Below are 18,072 nucleotides of genomic sequence, written 5' to 3'. Positions count from 1 at the left end.
GACCCAAATAAACAGAATTAAGAACAGAAAAGGAGATGTTATAACTGATACCACAGAAATACAAATACCATCAAAGACTATTATGAACAACTATATGCTGACAAACTGGGTTACCTAGAGGAAATAAAGGAATTCCTGAACACATACATCCTGCCAAGATTGGATCAGAAAAAGTGATCAATAATGAGTAATGAGATTGAATCAATAATAAAGAATTTCATAGAAAAGCTCAGGACTAGATGGTTTCACTGCTGAATGTTACCAAATTTATGAGGAATAATGAACACCAATTATTATCAAACTATTTCAAAAAATTGAAGGCGAAGGAATTCTTCTTAACTCATTTTATGATGCCAGAATTGCCATAATTGCAAAACTATACAAGGACAAACCAAAAAGAAAACTATAGGCCAATATCACTGATCAACATGGACACAAAAAATGCTCAAAAAAATATTAGCTAACTAAATCCAACAATACAAAGATAATACATTATAATCAAGTGGGATTTATCTAGTGGGATTTATCCCAGGAATGCATGAATGGTTCAATATATGCAAATCAGTAACTATAATACATCACCTCAACAGAATGAAGGACTAAAACTTCATGATCATTTCAATAGATACAGAAAAATCATTTGATAAAATTCAGCATCTCTTCATGATAAAAACTCAACAAACTAGGCAAAAAAAGAACATACCTCAATATAATAAATGCCATAGATGACAAACCTCCAGTTAATATCATATTGAATGGGGAAAAGCTGAAAGCCTTTTCTCAAGGGATTGAAATAAGATAAGAATGCCCATTTTCACCACTTTTTTTTTTAATTGCATTTTAGGTTTTGGGGTACATGTGAAGAACATGCAAGATTGTTGCATAGGTACACACATGGCAGCGTGATTTGCTGTGTTCCTCCCCTTCACCCATACCTGGCATTTCTCCCCATGCTATCTCTCCCCACCTCCCCACCCCCCACTGTCCCTCCCCTATTTCCCCCCAACAGACCCCAATGTGTGATGCTCCCTTCCCTGTGTCCATGTGTTCTCATTGTTCAACACCCACCTATGAGTGAGAACATGCGGTGTTTCATTTTCTGTTCTTGTGTCAGTTTGCTGAGAATGATGGTTTCCAGGTTCATCCATGTCCCTACAAAGGACACGAACTCATTGTTTTTGATGGCTGCATAATATTCCATGGTGTATATGTGCCACATTTTCCCTGTCCAGTCTATCATTGATGGGCATTTGGGTTGGTTCCAGGTCTTTGCTATTGTAAACAGTGCTTCAATGAACATTCATGTTCATGTGTCCTTATAGTAGAACGATTTATAATTCTTTGGATATATATCCAGTAATGGGATTGCTAGGTCAAATGGAATTTCTATTTCTAGGTCCTTGAGGAATTGCCACACTGTCTTCCACAATGGTTGAACTAATTTACACTCCCACCAATAGTGTAAAAGTGTTCCTATTTCTCCACATCCTCTCCAGCATCTGTTGTCTCCAGATTTTTTAATGGTCGCCATTCTAACTGGCATGAGATGGTATCTCAATGTAGTTTTGATTTGCATTTCTCTAATGACCAGTGATGATGAGCATTTTTTCATATGTTTGTTGGCCACATGTATGTCTTCTTTTGTAAAGTATCTGTTCACATCCTTCACTTTTGAATGGGCTTGTTTGTTTTTTTCTTGTAAATCTGTTTTAGTTCTTTGTAAATTCTGGATATCAGCCTTTTGTCAGATGGGTAGACTGCAAAAATTTTTTCCCATTTTGTTGGTTGCCGATTCACTCTAATGACTGTTTCTTTTGCTGTGCAGAAGCTGTGGAGTTTGATTAGGTCCCATTTGTCTATTTTGGCTTTTGTTGCCAATGCTTTTGGTGTTTTGGTCATGAAGTCCTTGCCTACGCCTATGTCCTGAATGGTTTTGCCTAGATTTTCTTCTAGGGTTTTTATGGTGTTAGGTCTTATGTTTGTCTTTAATCCATCTGGAGTTAATTTTATTGTAAGGTGTCAGGAAGGGGTCCAGTTTCTGCTTTCTGCACATGGCTAGCCAGTTTTCCCAACACCATTTATTAAACAGGGAATCCTTTCCCCATTGTTTGTTTTCGTCAGGTTTGTGAAAGATTGGATGGTTGTAGATATGTTGTGTTGCCTCAGAGGCCTCTGTTCTACAAAAAGAATAAAATACCTAGGAATACAACTAACAAGGAACGTAAAGGACCTCTTCAAGGAGACCTACAAGCCACTGCTCAACAAAATAAGAGAGGACACAAACAGATGGAGAAACATTCCATGTTCATGGTTAGGAAGAATCAGTATCGTGAAAATGGCCATACTGCCCAAAGTAATTTACAGATTCAATGCTATCCCTATCAAGCTACCAATGACCTTCTTCACAGAATGGAAAAAAACACCTTAAACTTCATATGGAACTGAAAGAGAGCCCGCATAGCCAAGTCAATTCTAAGCAAAAAGAACAAAGTGGGAGGCATCACACTACCAAACTTCAAACTATACTACAAGGCTACAGTAATCATTTTCACCACTCTTATTCAGTCTAGTATTAGAAGTGCTAGCCAGAGCAGTCAGACAACAGAAGGAAATAAAAGGTACCCAAATTGGTAAAGAAAAATTCGAATTGTCCCTCTTTGCAGAAGACATGATGTTATATCTAGAAAAACCTGAAGACTCCACCAAAAACCTCTTAGATCTGATAAATAAGTAGAGTTGCAAGATGAAAAATAAACATACAAAAAATCAGTAGCATTTCTGTATACCAATAACAAACTAGCTAAAAAGGAAACCAGTAAAGCAATCTCATTTACAATCTGTACACCCCCCAAAAAAACCTAAGGATAAATTTAACCCTGGAGGTAAAAGAGCTTTATAAGAAAAAGTACAAAACACTGATGAAAGAAATTGAAGATGGAACAAATAAAAAGACATTGTATGCTCATGGACTGAAATATTTAATATTGTTAAAATGACCATATTACCCCCCAAAATCTACAGATTCAATGCAATCTCTCTCAAAATACCAATGACATTTTTTCACAGAAATAGAAACAATCCTAAAATTCTATGGACCAAAAAAGAGCCTAAAGAGTCAATGCAATCCTGAGTAAAAATAACACAGCTGATGGCATCGCTCTCACTCTCCCTTACTTGAAAATCTATTACAAGGCTACAGTAACCAAAACAGCATGTTATTGGGATGAAAAGAGACACATAGATCAATTAGAATAGAATAAGGAACACAGATATAAATACATGTATTTACAGCCAACTGACAAAGGTGTCAAGAACACACACTGGGGAAAAGACATTCTCTTTAATCAGTGGTGCTGGGAAAACTGGATATTCAAGGACAGAGGAATATTCATGTATTAGGTTCCTATCTCATATACTAGGTTCCTATCTCTTACCATATAAAAAAGCCAACTCAAAATAGATTGAAATTAAAGTTCTACATAAGACCTGAAACTATAAAATTACTAGAAGAAAACAGAGCAAACACTCCAGGACACTAGTCTAGGCAAAATTTTATGGTTAAGACCTCAAAAGCACAAGTAACAAAAACAAAAGTAGAAAAATGGGACTACATTAAACTAAAAAGCTTCTGCATAGCAAAGGAAAGAATCAACAGAATGAAGACAACCTATGGAATGGAAGAAAATATTTGCAAAATATCCATTTGACAAGGGACTAATATTCAGAATATACAAGGAACTCAGACAAGAGCACAAAACCAAATAATCCCATTAAATAGTAGGTAAAGAATCTGTTTTATATCTGAAAACAAGACATACAAATGGCCAAGAGGCATATAAAAAATGTTCAACATCACTAATCACTGGGGAAATGCCGATCGAAATCACAGTGATATATTATCTTACCCTAGTTAGAATGGCTATTATCAAAAAGACAAAAAACCAAAACCAAAAAAAAAAAAAACAGATGTTGGTGAAGATGTGGAGAAAGCAAAACTTTTTTTTTTTTTTTTTTTTTTTGAGATGGAGTCTCACTCTGTTGCCCAGGCTGAAGTGCAGTGATGCGATCTCTGCTCACTGCAACCTCCCTCTCCCAGGTTCAAGCAATTCTCCTGCCTCAGCCTCCCAAGTAGCTGGGATTACAGGTGACCGCCACTATACCTAGCTAATTTTTGTATTTTAAGTAGAGACAGGGTTTCTCCATGTTGGTCAGGCTGGTCTCAAACTCGGCCTCCCAAAGTGCTAGGATTACAGACGTGAGCCACCACTCCCGGCGAATAATGTTAATTTTTACATTGGAAAATAAAAAGTATTGGCAAGGATGTGGAGAAATTGGAAACCTCATATATTGCTGGTGGGAATGTACAATGATGAAGCCACTGAGAACCACAGTTTCAATAAATTAAATATGGAATTACAACATGATATATAGCAATTTCACCATATATCAAAATAATTGCAAATAGATGTGCAAACAAAAACTTGCACACTAATGTTCATAGCTGCACTATTTTCAACAGCCAGTCAGAAACAACCCCCAAATCCATCAGTTGATACATGTATAAACAAAATGTGATATATTCATACAACTGAATATTATTCAAACATGAAAAGAAATGAAATACTGATACTCACTATGACATGGATGAACCTTTAAAACATAATACCACCTGAAAGAAACCAGACAAAAAGGCCATGTGGTATATGATTTCACTTGTGTGAAATACCCAAAATAGGCCAATCCACAGTGGGAGAGAGCAGATTCCTGTTTACGAAGGCCTGGGTTAGGAGGAATTGGGAGTGACTGTCTAATGGGTACAAGTTTTCTTTTCAGGGTGATGAAAATCTTCTAGAACTTGGCAGTGGTGATGGCTGCACAGCATTGTGAATGTAATGAAATATCTGTGAATTGTACAATTTAAAATGAGTAAAATAGTGAAGTTTCTGTTGCATGTATTTTCTGTAATAAAAAATACACCTTAGTTATTTGTAACATCTAGGGTGGAAAAAGAATCTCATTATTTTTTAAGAGACAGGGTCTCACTCTGTTGCTCAAGCAAGCCTGCAGTGGTGTGATGATAGCTCACTGCAGCCTTAAACTTCTGGGCTCAGGTGATCCTCCCACCTCAGCCTCCCAAGTAGCTGGGCCTACAGGCATGCATCACTATGCCTAGTTAATTTTTTATTGGAAAAAGAATCTTTATGAACACTTACAAGTGATAGATAATGAAATTTGTTTTTAACTTTGATTTTTCAAATTAAACTTTTTGAGATGATTATAGAGTCACAGGTAATTTTAAGAAGTAATATAGAGAGATTCTACGTGCCCTTCACTCAGTTTTCTCCAATGCTAACATTCTGCAAAACTTTAGAACAATAATACAAGCAAGATATTGACACTGACACAGTTAAAATAGCAAACATTTCTGTTAGAGTAGGCAGATAGCAGGAGGGGGAGCCTGTGAGAAAGGGAGATCTGGGAAGCCTCACCACTCAGGGATCACTGCAAACCTGCATACTAATAACATCTCTAATGCTGGACTGGGTAGGCAATTAGTCAAATGTGAGTAGAAAGGAGGAGAGATACCTATGCAGAAAGAAACGCCCCTTAAGACCCCCAGTAATTGCTCACTCTGCTGTTAAACTGTCAGAATGTAGCTAGCTACATGCTAATAAGAAGAAAAAAAGCACAAAGGGGAAATTCCTAAGAGATATGCAGATCCAGTAAGTGCAGATTTAACCTCACTACAACCTTCCTGGGGTGGCAGTCATGAGCAGTGCACCATTAGGTAGGATTTGTATCGATTATCAGGCCTGCATATGTACATCCACTGACTATAAGGGGGAATTCCACAAACCCGGGGCAGGATCTCAGCATTGAGGGGTCGGGGGAAGGTGGAGACTTAATACGGAAGTGGAAAACTGGATAAAGACAAAAGTGGAGACTTGAGACAGATGAGGAACTTAAAGCAAGAGTCTAATATAATAAAAACCACAATGCAGAAGTCTCAGGGCTGGTGACTCAATTCTCTTTTCAGCAGCCTGCTCTGCCTCATCTTTCAGGGTGTACTGCCTCTTTAAATATTCTGTTACTACTTAAACTTGGCTGCTACTGCTGCTGTTTTCCAGCCAGACCAGCCCACTTTTTCCTTGGAGTGTACTTTATTTACCTTCAGTAAACTCTCTGCTCTCTGTTAAATTGTCTTTTGGCTGAAATCTTTCTCTGAAGTAAAACAAGAACCTAGTACCCCCACACTTCCTGGTAACATTTCCATCAGGTAATCTCCAAGTAGAAACAGTTTTATTTCTTTTTTTCTCACTGGTATGTCTTTTATTTCCTTTTCTTACTTTATTGCACTGACTACAACCTTCAATACTTCATTGAATAAGAGCTGTGAGACCTAACATTCTTGCCTTGTTTACTATTTAAGGGAAAAGCATTCAGTTTTTCACCATTAAGTACAATGTCATCTATAGGTTTTTACAGATGCTCTTTACCAAGTTAGAGATGTTCCCTTTCTATTCCTATTTTTCTGAGTTTTCATTATGAATTGGTGTTATGGACTGAATTGTGTCCTCTTAAAATCCATATGTTAAAGCTTTAAAGGAAGTAATTAATATTAAATGAGGTCATAAAGGTGAAACGAATTCTGTAGGACTGGTTTTCTTATATGAAAAGGAAGAGGCATTAGAGATCTCCCTCTCTCTGCATAAGCCAGGAAGAGAACCTCACCAGAAACTAACTTTGGTGGCATCTTAATATTGAACTTCTGGTCTCTAGAACTGTGAGAAATAAATTTCTGTTGTTTAAACCACACAGTATGTGGTATTTTATGGTAGCTTGGGAAGAATAAGACAACTGGTGTTGAATTTTGTCAAATGACTTTTCTGTGTAATTGATAAATGCATTTTAGTGACTTGCAACATTTAAGAGAAAGAGAAAAAAAAATCATTAGGGAAACTGACAAATGACATAAAACAATTTTCATCTTTTGTTTTCCATGTTGTTATCAAAGTTATGCTGTAGCAGCTTACGTAAATTCTACTGGAAAATTTGAGTAAATAATTCAGAAGAATGAAATTGTGTATATTTTAATGGCTGTGTAAGTTGCATATTATTTAAAATTATATGATGAAAAATAGCTTAGAATAAACTTTGGTAATATTCTTAAGGTCTGAGAAAGGATTAAATGCTTTATCTTTTGAAAAATGTATGTTATCAGAAAATTTTAGAGCATCGTAATGACCATACAAATGAACTATGCTCTATTAATGGAATGGTGTTGACTAACATGTTAGCACTAACCACAAGGGCTTTTGACTACTTAAAAGGAGGATAATCATGACTGCAAAAAGAAATTTGGATAATTTGGGTGGGACATGTGGTGAGGATGTGGTAAAACCTGCCCTCTGCAACTGATGGGTATGAAAAATGGCATTGCTAGTTTGGAAGTTTATTAGTTTGCTAGGACTACTGTAATAAAGTACTACCAAACTAAATGGCTTAAGCAACAGAAATGTATTCTTTCACTGTTCTGGAGACTAGAAATCTGAGATCAAGGTGTCAGTCAGCAGGGCTGGTTCATTCTGACAACTGTTAATATAGTTGTTAGTGCTGTTTTTAAAGCTGTCTTGGCTCAGTTTAGAGGTCCTGGTGGCTATAGGCCAGAAAGTTCCCCTTTTTGAGCACCTGAATGAGGGCACACCTCAACCACTTCCTTTATCTGGGGCTATTAAATCCATGGCCGTTATCTCCCCAGACAGTCTGTTTAATTGAGAGACATAATGGTTTCCTTTAACAACTTTTTAAAAGGGCCTCTCTAGCAAATAAACCCCTAAATGGGTCTATCTTGCCTAAGACTTCAATCTTTCTTAATTCAAGTCTCCTTAGCCAATTTATACCTCATATCAATTTTAGAAAGGTTTTAAATCATCCTTTCCTATATTTAATAAGGCTATGTTTCATATCCTAGTATGTGATGACTCATTATATCTGAGACCATTTAATAATGTCTCCCTTGCCTCTGTCTTTAGGGATTTTTGATCCTGTCCACATAGGGCTGGAAGCCAGATGGAAGACATACTCTCCTGGGGCCTATTAATCATAGATTGCCCCAAGGGCCAGGTACCTACCCATCAGATAGAGGACCCATTTATGTCTGACGTTCCACCACCCAGAAAAACCTTCCTGAATATTTGGGTCATAAGAGGTAATTAATTTGAGCTCGTTGTCTGATTCCCTTGAGGGAACTGATCCTGGTTTCCAAGGTCATTCTCGTAGACAGTGTGTGTTGCCAAGAAGGGAGATACAAAACTCTAATTAGTAAATAAAAATCACATTTGGAGATAGTAATAAAGTTAACCATATCCTATAATTACAAAACTAGACAATCCTTCCTTGGTGATAAAACACGCTGAAAAAAATTAAAATCAGACAACAAAAGACTTTCAAGGGTAGCTGCACATCATTCTGTTGACTGTTGGTCTTGTTAATACTGGTTTCAGTGCTTTTGGGAATCCAGAGCCCCAAACCCTCTTCGAGTAAGCTATTGTTTCAACCAAATTTGACAAATACTGGGGCCTAAATGCCACTGAGTTTGGCTAATGCAAACCCTGAAGCCCCAAAACCTCACCGGCTTGCCCATCACCAACCAAACTGAAAATGGAGGCAAAGGGCCCATAGAAACTGGCTAAATGGAAGGGTGTGGCTACAGTCTGGAGCTCCAATCTCAGGCATAGATACTTTAATTAGCAAATAGATACTTTAATTAGCAATGTCCTCTATTAAAAACATACACACAAATCAGACCATATAATAGAAAATCCTTTTTTTTAACTTTTATTTTAGGTTAAGGAGTATTTGTGCAGGTTTATTATATATGAAAACTTGTGCTATAGGGGTGTGTTGTACAGATTATTTCATTATCCAGATACTAAGCTTAATATTCAATAGTTATTTTTTCTCCTCTTCTTCTTCCTCCCACCCTTTGCTCTCAGCTAGGTCTCAGTGTCTATTGTTCCTTTCTTTGTGTCCATGTGCTCTCATCATTTAGCTCCCACTTATAGGCAAGAACATGCAGTATTTGATTTTCCATTTCTGTGTTAGTTTGCTGAGGATAATGGCCTCTAGCTCCATTCATGTTCCTGTAAAGGATATAATTTCATTCTTTTGTATGGCTGCATAGTATTCCATGGTGTATATGTACCACATTTGCTTTATCCAGTCTATCATTGATGGGCATTTAGGTTGATTCCATGTCTTTGCTATAGTAAATAGAGCTACAATGAAAATACGTGTGCATGTGTTTTTATGATGAATATGTTATATTTACTTTATATTCCTTTGGGTATATACCCAGTAATGGGATTGCTGGGTTGAATGGTAATGATGTTTTCAGCTTTGTAGTGAATCTCCACACTGCTTTCCATGATAGAAGTAATTTATAATCCCACTAACAGTGTATAAACATTCCCTTTTCTCTGCAACCTCACAGAATCTGTTACTTTTTGACTTTCTAATAGCTATTCTGACTGGTTTGAGATGGTATATCATTGTGGTTTTGATTTGCATTTCTCTAATGATCAGTGGTATTCAGCTTTTTTTCAAATGCTTGTTTCCCGAATTTATGTCTTCTGTCTGTTCGTGTCCTCTGCCCACTTTTTAATGAGGTTTTTTGCTTGTTGATTTAAGCTCATTATAGATGCTGAATATTAGACCTTTGTCGAATGCATAGTTTGAAAATATTTTCCTCCATTCAAAGTTCTTAAGTTTAATTAGATTCCATTGTCAATTTTTGCTTTTGTCGCAATTGTTGTTGGTGTGTTTGTCATGAAATCTTTGCTGGTTCCTGTGTCAAGAATGGTATTACCTAGGTTGTATTCCAAGGTTTTTTATAGTTTTGTTTTTTACATTTAAGTCTTTATTACATCTTGAGTTGATTTTTGTATATGGTGTAAGGAAGAGATCCACTTTTAATCTTTTGCTCATGGCTAGCCAGTTATCTTGGCACCATTTATGGAGTAGAGCCCTTTCCCCATAGCTGTTTTTGGGCAGCTTCATCAAAGATCAGATGGTTGTAGATGAGTGGTCTTATTTCTGGGTTCTCTATTCTGTTCCATTGGTCTATGTGTTTGTTTTTATACCAGTACCATGCTGCTTTCTTTACTGTAGCCTTGTAGTATAGTCTGAAGTCAGGTGGCATGATGTCTACTGTATTATTCTTCTTTCTTAGGATTGTCTTGTGTATTTGAGTTCTTTTTTGGTTCCATATGAATTTCAAAATAGTTTTTTTCTAGTTCAGTGAAGAATCTCTTTGCAAGTCTGATAGAAAGATCATTGAATCTATAAATTGCTTTGGACAGTAGAGCCATTATAATGATACTGATTCTTATCCATGATAATGGAATGTTTTTCCATTTGTTTGTGTCATCTCCAGTTTCTTTGAGTGGTATTTTGGAATTCTCATTGCAGAGATCTTTCACCTCCCTGAGTAGCTTTATTCCTAGGTATTTTCTTCTTCTGAGACAATTGTGAATGGGATCATATTCCTGATTTGGCTCTTGGATTGGCTGTTGTTGCTGTATAGGACTACTAGTCATTTTTGTATCCTGAAATTTTTCTGAAGTTGTTTATCAACTTAAGGGTCTTTTGGACTGAGACTATGGGGTTTTATAAATATAGAATAATGTCATTTGCAAATAGGGCTAGATTAACTTCCTCTATTCTTATTTGGATGCCCTTTATTTCTTTCTCTTGACTGATTGCTTTGGCCAGGACTTCCAGTATTATGTTGAATAGGAGTTGTAAGAGAGGGCATCCTTATTTTGTGCCGGTTTTCAAAGGGAATGCTTCCAGCTTTTGCCCATTCAGTATGATGTTGGCTGTGGGTTTGTCAGATGGCTCTTATTATTTTGAGTATGTTCCTTCAATACCTAGTTTCTTCAGGGTTTTTAACATAAAGCAATGTTGAATTTTATCCGAAGCCTTTTCTGTATCTATTGAGATGATCATGTGGCTTTTGGAATTAGTTCTGTTCATGTAATGAATCATGTTTATTGTTTTGTGTATGTTAAACCTACTTTGCATTCCAGGGATAAAGCCTACTTGATCATGGTGGATTCACTTTTTATTATGCTGCTGTATTTGTTATGCTAGCATTTTGTTAGAGATTTTGCATTCATGTTCATCAAGGATATTGGCCTGAAGTTTTCTGTTTTTGTTTTTTCCATTATGTCTGCCAGGTTTTGGTATCAGGATGATGCTGGCCTCATAGAATGAACTGAAAAGGAGTCCCTCCTTCTCAATGTTTTAGAATAGTTTCAGTAGGTACCAGCTCTTTTTTGTACATAGGGTAGAATTTGGCTATGAATTCATCTGATCCAGGGTTTTTCCTGTTTTGTAGGCTATTTATGACTGATTTAATTTCAAAGCTTGTCACTGGTCTGTTTGGGAATTCCTTTTCTTCCTGGTGCAGTCTTGGGTGGGTGTATGTGTTCAGGAATTTATCCATTTCTTCTAGATTTTCTGGTTTGTGTGCAGAGGTATTCATAGTAGTCTCTGATGGTTATTTGTATTTTCATGAGGTAGGTGGAATATTCCCTTTGTCCTTTTTGATTCTAATTGTTTGGAAGTCTCATTTCTTCTTCATTAGAGAAGTGGTATCTTCATATTCCTGATCAAATCAGGAATACTATCCCATTCACAATTGCCACAGAAGAATAAAATACCTAGGAATGCAACTACCCAGGGAGGTGAAAGATCTCTGCAATGAGAATTCCAAAATACCACTCAAAGATAGTTCTAGCTAGCCTAGGACTATCTATCTTATTAGTTTTTTTCAAGAAACCAGTTCTTTAATTCATTGATCTTTTGAATGGTTTTTTTGTGTCTCCAAGGCTGTCTTCAGTTCAGTTCTGATTTTGGTTATTTCCTGTCTTATGCTGGCTTTGGGGTTGGTTTGCTCTTGCTTCTCTACTTCTTTTAGTTGTAATGTTCAGTTTTTAATTTGAGAACTTTCTAACTTTGTGATATGTGCATTTTGTGCTATAAATTTCCCTCTTAACACTGCCTTAGCTGTGTCCCAGAGATTCTAGTATGTTGTATTTTTGTTCTTGTGAAGTTTCAAAGAATATCTTGATTTCATTCAGGTGAAAGTTGTTTAATTTCCATGTAATTGTATGGTGGTGATTGATTTTCTTAGTCTTGGATTATATTATTATTTTATTGTGCTGTGGTCTGACAGTGGTTGGTATGATTTTTGTCCTTTTGCATTTGCTGAGGAATGTTTTATATCCAATTGTGTGGTTGATTTTAGAGTATGTGCCAATTGGTGATGGGCAGAAAATATATTCTGTTGTTTTTTGGGGAAGAGTTCTGTGGATGTCTATCAGGACCATTTGGTTCAATATTAAGTTCAGGTCCTGACTATCTTTGTTAATTTTCTGCCTTGAGGATCTATTACTGTCAATATCAGTGGATGTTGAAGTCTCCCACTATTATTGTTTGGGAGTCTCAGTCTCTTTGAAGGTCTTTAAGAACTTGCTTTATGAATCTGCGTTCTCCTGTGTTGAGTGCATGTGTATTTGATATAGTTAGGCTAGTTAGGTCTTCCTGTTGAATTGAACCCTTTACCATTATTTAATGCCCTTCTTTGCCTTTTTAAATCTTTGGTGGTTTAAAGTCTGTTTTGTCTAAAATTAAGATCACTACCTTTCCTTTTTTTTTGTTCTCTTTTTGCTTGGTAGATTTTTTTTCCATTCTTTTATTTTGAGCCTGTGGATGTCACTACATGTGAGATGGATCTCTTGAAGACAGACACTACTGGGTCTTACTTCTTTATCCAGGTTGCCACTCCATACCTTTTAATTAGGATGTTTAACCTATTTACATTCAAGGTTAGTATAGATACGTGTGGCTCTGATGCTATTATGTTATTAGGTTGTCATTATGCTGGTTTGTTTGTGTGGTTGCTTTATAGTGTCACTGGTCTGTTTACTTACGTGTGTTTTCATAGTGGCTGATACCAGTTTTTCCTTTCCATATTTAGTGCTTCTTTTAGGGCCTCTTGTAAGCCAGGTCTTGTGGTACCAGATTCTCTCAGTATTTGCTTGTCTAAAAAGGATCTTATTTCTCTTTTGCTTATGAAGGTCAGTTTGGCTGGATATGAAATTATTGGTTGGAATTTCTAAGAATGTTGAATATAGGCCCCCAGTATTTTCTGGCTTGTAGGTTTTCTGCTGAGAGGTCTGCTGTTATTCAGATGGGCTTCCCTTTGTAGGTGACTAGTCCTTTCTCTCTAGCTGCCTTCAACATTTTTTTCTTTCATTTTGACCTTGGAGAATCTGATGATGATGTGTCTTGAGGGTGATCTTCTTGTGAAGTGTTTTGTGGGGGTTCTCTGCACTCCTGAATTTGAATGTTGGCCTCTATAGCTAGATTGGGTAAGTTTTCATAGATGATATCCTGAAAAATGTTTTCCAAGTTGCTTCCATTTCCCCCATCTCTTTCAGGGATGCCAATGAGTTGTAGATTTGGCCTCTCTACATAATCCCCTGTTTCTTGGAGGTTTTATCTCTTTTCATTCTCTATGTTTATTCTTGTCTGACTGTCTTATTTTAAAAAGTCAGTCTTCAAGCTCTGAGTTTCTTTCCTTAGCTTTTTCTATTCTGCTGTGCATATTTGTGAATGCATTATGAAATCATTTCAGTGTGGTTTCAGATCTATTAGGTTGGTTACATTCTTTTCTATTCTGGCTATTTTGTCTGTCAGCTCCTGTATCATTTTATTGTGATTCTTAGTTTCCTCAAATTGGGTTTCAACATGCTCCTGAATCTCAATATCTTTGTTTTTATCCATATTCTGAATTCTCTTTCTCTCATTTGAGCCACCTCAACCGAGTTAAGAACTATTCTTAAAAATCTAGTATGATCATTTGGAGGAAAGAAGATGCTCTGGCTTTTGTAGTTGTCAGAGTTCTTGTGCTGTTTTTTCTCCTCTTTGTGGACTGATGTTCCTTCTATCTTTGAAGCTGCTGTCCTTTGGATGGGCTTTTTCTTTTATCCTATTTGATAACATTGGGTGTTTGATTGTGGTATAAGGTGGGTTCAACCAACTGGCTTCATTTCTGGAATGTTTTAGAGGGTCAAGGCTCAGCTCAGGACCCCTGGACTGCATGCTCTAACTCCAGGGTTCTGGTATTGGGCCCTCATTTTGTTCTTTGGCTTCTTGAGGTTAGGAAGGAATCTGCTGCATTGGAGGTGCCGTGTTGCTCCAGAACACTGGTCACAACACTCTAATGGGTGGTGCCAGCCAAAGCACTTCATAGGGCAGTGGCAGCAGGATCCATCCTGGTTCACATGTATCAGCAGCATAGGCAGTGGCAGCATGTCAGGGTGCATACTCATGGGCTTTGGCAGGGTGCTAGTTGGTGCCAGGCTGCCAGCCTCCATGTAGTTGTTCTCAGCAGTATGGTGGCATCATCCCTCAGGGGTTCAGGGCCCCTTCCAGTGTCTGTGCACTCGTTTGTGCTGTTCATGGTGTTAGCATGGGGGCAGGTTACTGGCAGAAGCAGGATTGTGTGTGCCCTCTGTGAGTATTCACACTGGCAGCCTTGGCTGCTCAGGACAGGGGTGGTTCTGCTGTTCTCCCTCTATAGTTTCTCTCTGGCAGCAATAACAGCCCAGGGTAGTCACTGGTGGGGGCAGGGCTAGTGTGCTCCATGCCTGTCAATGCTCCAATGACAATGGCTGCTCTGCAAGGGGTAAAGGTGGGGGTGCACTCACATTGGCAGCAGTGGCACAGCAGGGTGCATGCGCACACACATGCTAGTGGGTAAGAGAAGGGAAGGTCCCTGATGCACACGTGTACCAACAAAGTAATGTGTGGTAGTGGGGTGGCTGTGGGCGAGTGTGTGCAGGCAAAATGACACAGGTGAGCCTATGGGAGTTGGGGGAGAGTGCAGGTGAGCTGGGGTGTGACTGCAGGGGCTGTTCTGCCAAACACTCTGCCAGTCAGGCATGGTCCACCAGTGCAGGAGCTATGATCTGAGCCCCCAAGGTACCTGGGGGCTGCACTGTAAGCAGGTACCACCAGGTTGGAGCCCTGGGAGAGGCCAGCAGACCAAGAGGTGCCCAGGTCAAACCAGCCCCATCCCATGGGCAATATTACCCTGCAGAGTTAAGGTCCAAAAGTTCCCCTAGGCTAAAGTCTCCTATGGAAGCAAGTTGAGCCTAGGAGTATGGATAACCCTGGCTGTGTGGTTCACTACAGATGCTCCAGACCAAACTCTCTGGGCTTCATGCCAGAAGGAGATCTGCTTCTATCACTTCACTAAGCAGGTCTTTCTGTCAATTCAAGTATCTATGGTGGTCCAGGGGTCTTCTCCTGCTGGGATTTCAGAAACCAGGTTGCTCCTTGCCTGTTTAACCCATCCCTTTGCAGGAGTCATTGGCGGCCAGAAATGAGTTCTAGTGTTCCATAGTTCCGTGCAGGGTTCACATCTTCCTCCCTCTTCAGCCCAGCATCTGCTTCTTCCCTCCATCTGCTCTCAATGTCTTCAGAGGCTAGCAGTGTGCCAGCCTTTCCAATGTCTGGGTCTCTCAGTGGAAGATATTCCTCCTGGCTGTATCTAGTTGACTCTCTTGGAGGAGAAATCCCTGATTGAAAATCTGTTTGCAGCAAAACCTATTTCATAACTCAAAACCTTGGGCTGTTGGGGATTTTAAATTCAACCACACTTAATTGAGGCTTTAATTATGCTATTCAGTTCTGGTGCTTTGATACATTACAGCAGTATCATGGATACTGATCTCACCTTTGCCAACTGTGTACCACAAAGCTCCTTGGCTTAAATGATATTTGCATGTCAAGTCCCCAGGCCTAACATTGCCTTCATACTCCACCTGTGGCTCAGCCTCATTATAGTACCATAGAGCCATAAAAATAAGACCTAAATCAACTCAAGTTTGTGATCATTTGAAAAGGATGTCCCATATCACAGTTCCAGTCTCACATTATAGATGATATTGCTTCAGCCCGACTTTGACCCTGAAGATGACTTTGCCCCTTTTCCCAGAAACAACTTCACTCAGGATACTGAGATCACCACCCCAGAAACATACATATGCTGGCTTTCCTAAGGAGCTCAAAAATTGGACACAGAACATTTATCATTTTACTTCCTTTGATAAGAGAATTCTGTTTCATTCCCTGAATTTAGCATTTGCTTAGTTCATACTCTTATTCTCTGCCAAAATGTACCTCTTTATACTTCCACACCTAAAGAAAAATCTGGTAGAGTGTACTAGTCTTTGTGCCATTCTAATAATTAATGAGATTATTTGTTTTTCCAGGAAGTAACTGCCGCATATGGGGTCACCCCTCAACACCTCGGAGAGAGGACCTCCCACTGCCCACTACCTCCTCTGACACTTTCCACTCCAGTTTGTACCACAACGTCCTGCCCTGCATCCATGGCCACAGCTGCTACCTCTTCCCCTTGGTCACAAACGTCACTAATCTTTACATATATCTTACTTAACTAACTTCATACTCTCCAAAAATGTAATTGTTGGACCTGCCACCTTGAACCCTGGAATACACCATGAGATTACTGTCACACACACAAAAATATAGCTCATGTTTTAACATACTTTAACTCAATCAGTATATTGTTGGAGATCCTGGAAATCCCAGATCTGTTTTCTTGGTTAAGGCCATACAATGTGAAACTTGGTTATGAACCAGCCTACAAGGACTCCTTATACTCCTACTTGTTTTCCTCCTTTTTAAGGAAAAAGTAATAAATTTTTTTTATGCTATTTAGGCCAATGTATGCACCACTCTAAAAGTCTTCTCTACAATTTAGGCCACTCAAATATGTCAAGTAATCAAGCTTAGCATTAATGTGGAGATCAAGAGGTCAAGTTTAACATAGTTTTCATGTCAAAAAAATGCCTTCTAGTCCCAGTTTTGAGCCCCTAATGGTTAGTCAGCTCCCCATTTGAATATCTGATAGACAGCTATGTCCCAGAGCTTGTGAAGTCATTCAAATTAGCTTACGCACAGGGTTTTCAGGAAACCTAATCCTGCTCCAATTGCCATATATAAGGTGTTCTCTACAGCTCCAGTGTGTTGTTACCCAGTCCGTGTGTGCAGTCACTGTGCAGCCCTACATAGAAGTCTTTTGTTTGGAGCTATAAGTAACAAAGAGGTTTGCCTTTCATCTATCCAAGATAGTCTTTGTGTTGGGTCCTGTCATCAAAAGAATCTTTAATCTCATAAAACAGGAAGGAAGAATTTTTGCTTCTATCCTAGTTTATGGTGGTTTTCTGGCAACATTTGGTTTTCTTTGGCTTGTAGAAGAAGCATCACTCTGATCTCTGCCTTTGTCTTTACATGGTGTTCCTATGTATGTACCAGTTTTCCTCTTGTTATAAGGACACCGTAAGAAGCTAAGAAGTGCAAAAGAAGAGAAAAAGAGTAAACCAAAGACACCAGTTATATTGGATTAGGGACCAATCTATTTCAGGATGGCCACATCTTAACTAATTATATCTGCAATGACCCTATTTCCAAATAAGGTTATCTTCTGAGGTACTGGGGATTCGAATTTCAACAAATAAATGTTGGTGGGGGGTGCGCTATTCAACCCATGACTGAAAGTACTTATTAAAGACACACATATCTTATAACACACTTATCTTATAAACCAACAATTTAATTCCTAGGTATATATCCAAGAAAATGAATGTACACATAGACCAAAAATTATGTACAAAAAAAGAATATTCTTAGCTTTATGTTAGCCCCAAAGTGGGACAATCTAAATTTACAGAAAAATAAATTGTGATATAGTTATTAAAATTTGCTATACAACATTAACAAACTATGCAAAGAATTTCATGTATGTGAAGTTCAAAAACTGTCAGAATGAATTAATGCTATTAGAAGTCTACATAGTGTTTATCTCTGGAGGAGAAGATATTAGCACAGAGGGAACAAAGAGCACTTTGAGTAATAAAAATTATCAACACTTTGGTTTTGGAAGTAATTGGATGAGTGCATATATATGTA

Source organism: Aotus nancymaae, unplaced genomic scaffold (assembly GCF_030222135.1).
Source record: "Aotus nancymaae isolate 86718 unplaced genomic scaffold, 86718_ANA_hifiasm-v0.15.2.pri h1tg000011l, whole genome shotgun sequence".
Classification (NCBI taxonomy): domain Eukaryota; kingdom Metazoa; phylum Chordata; class Mammalia; order Primates; family Aotidae; genus Aotus; species Aotus nancymaae.
This window is presented reverse-complemented; position numbering follows the sequence as displayed.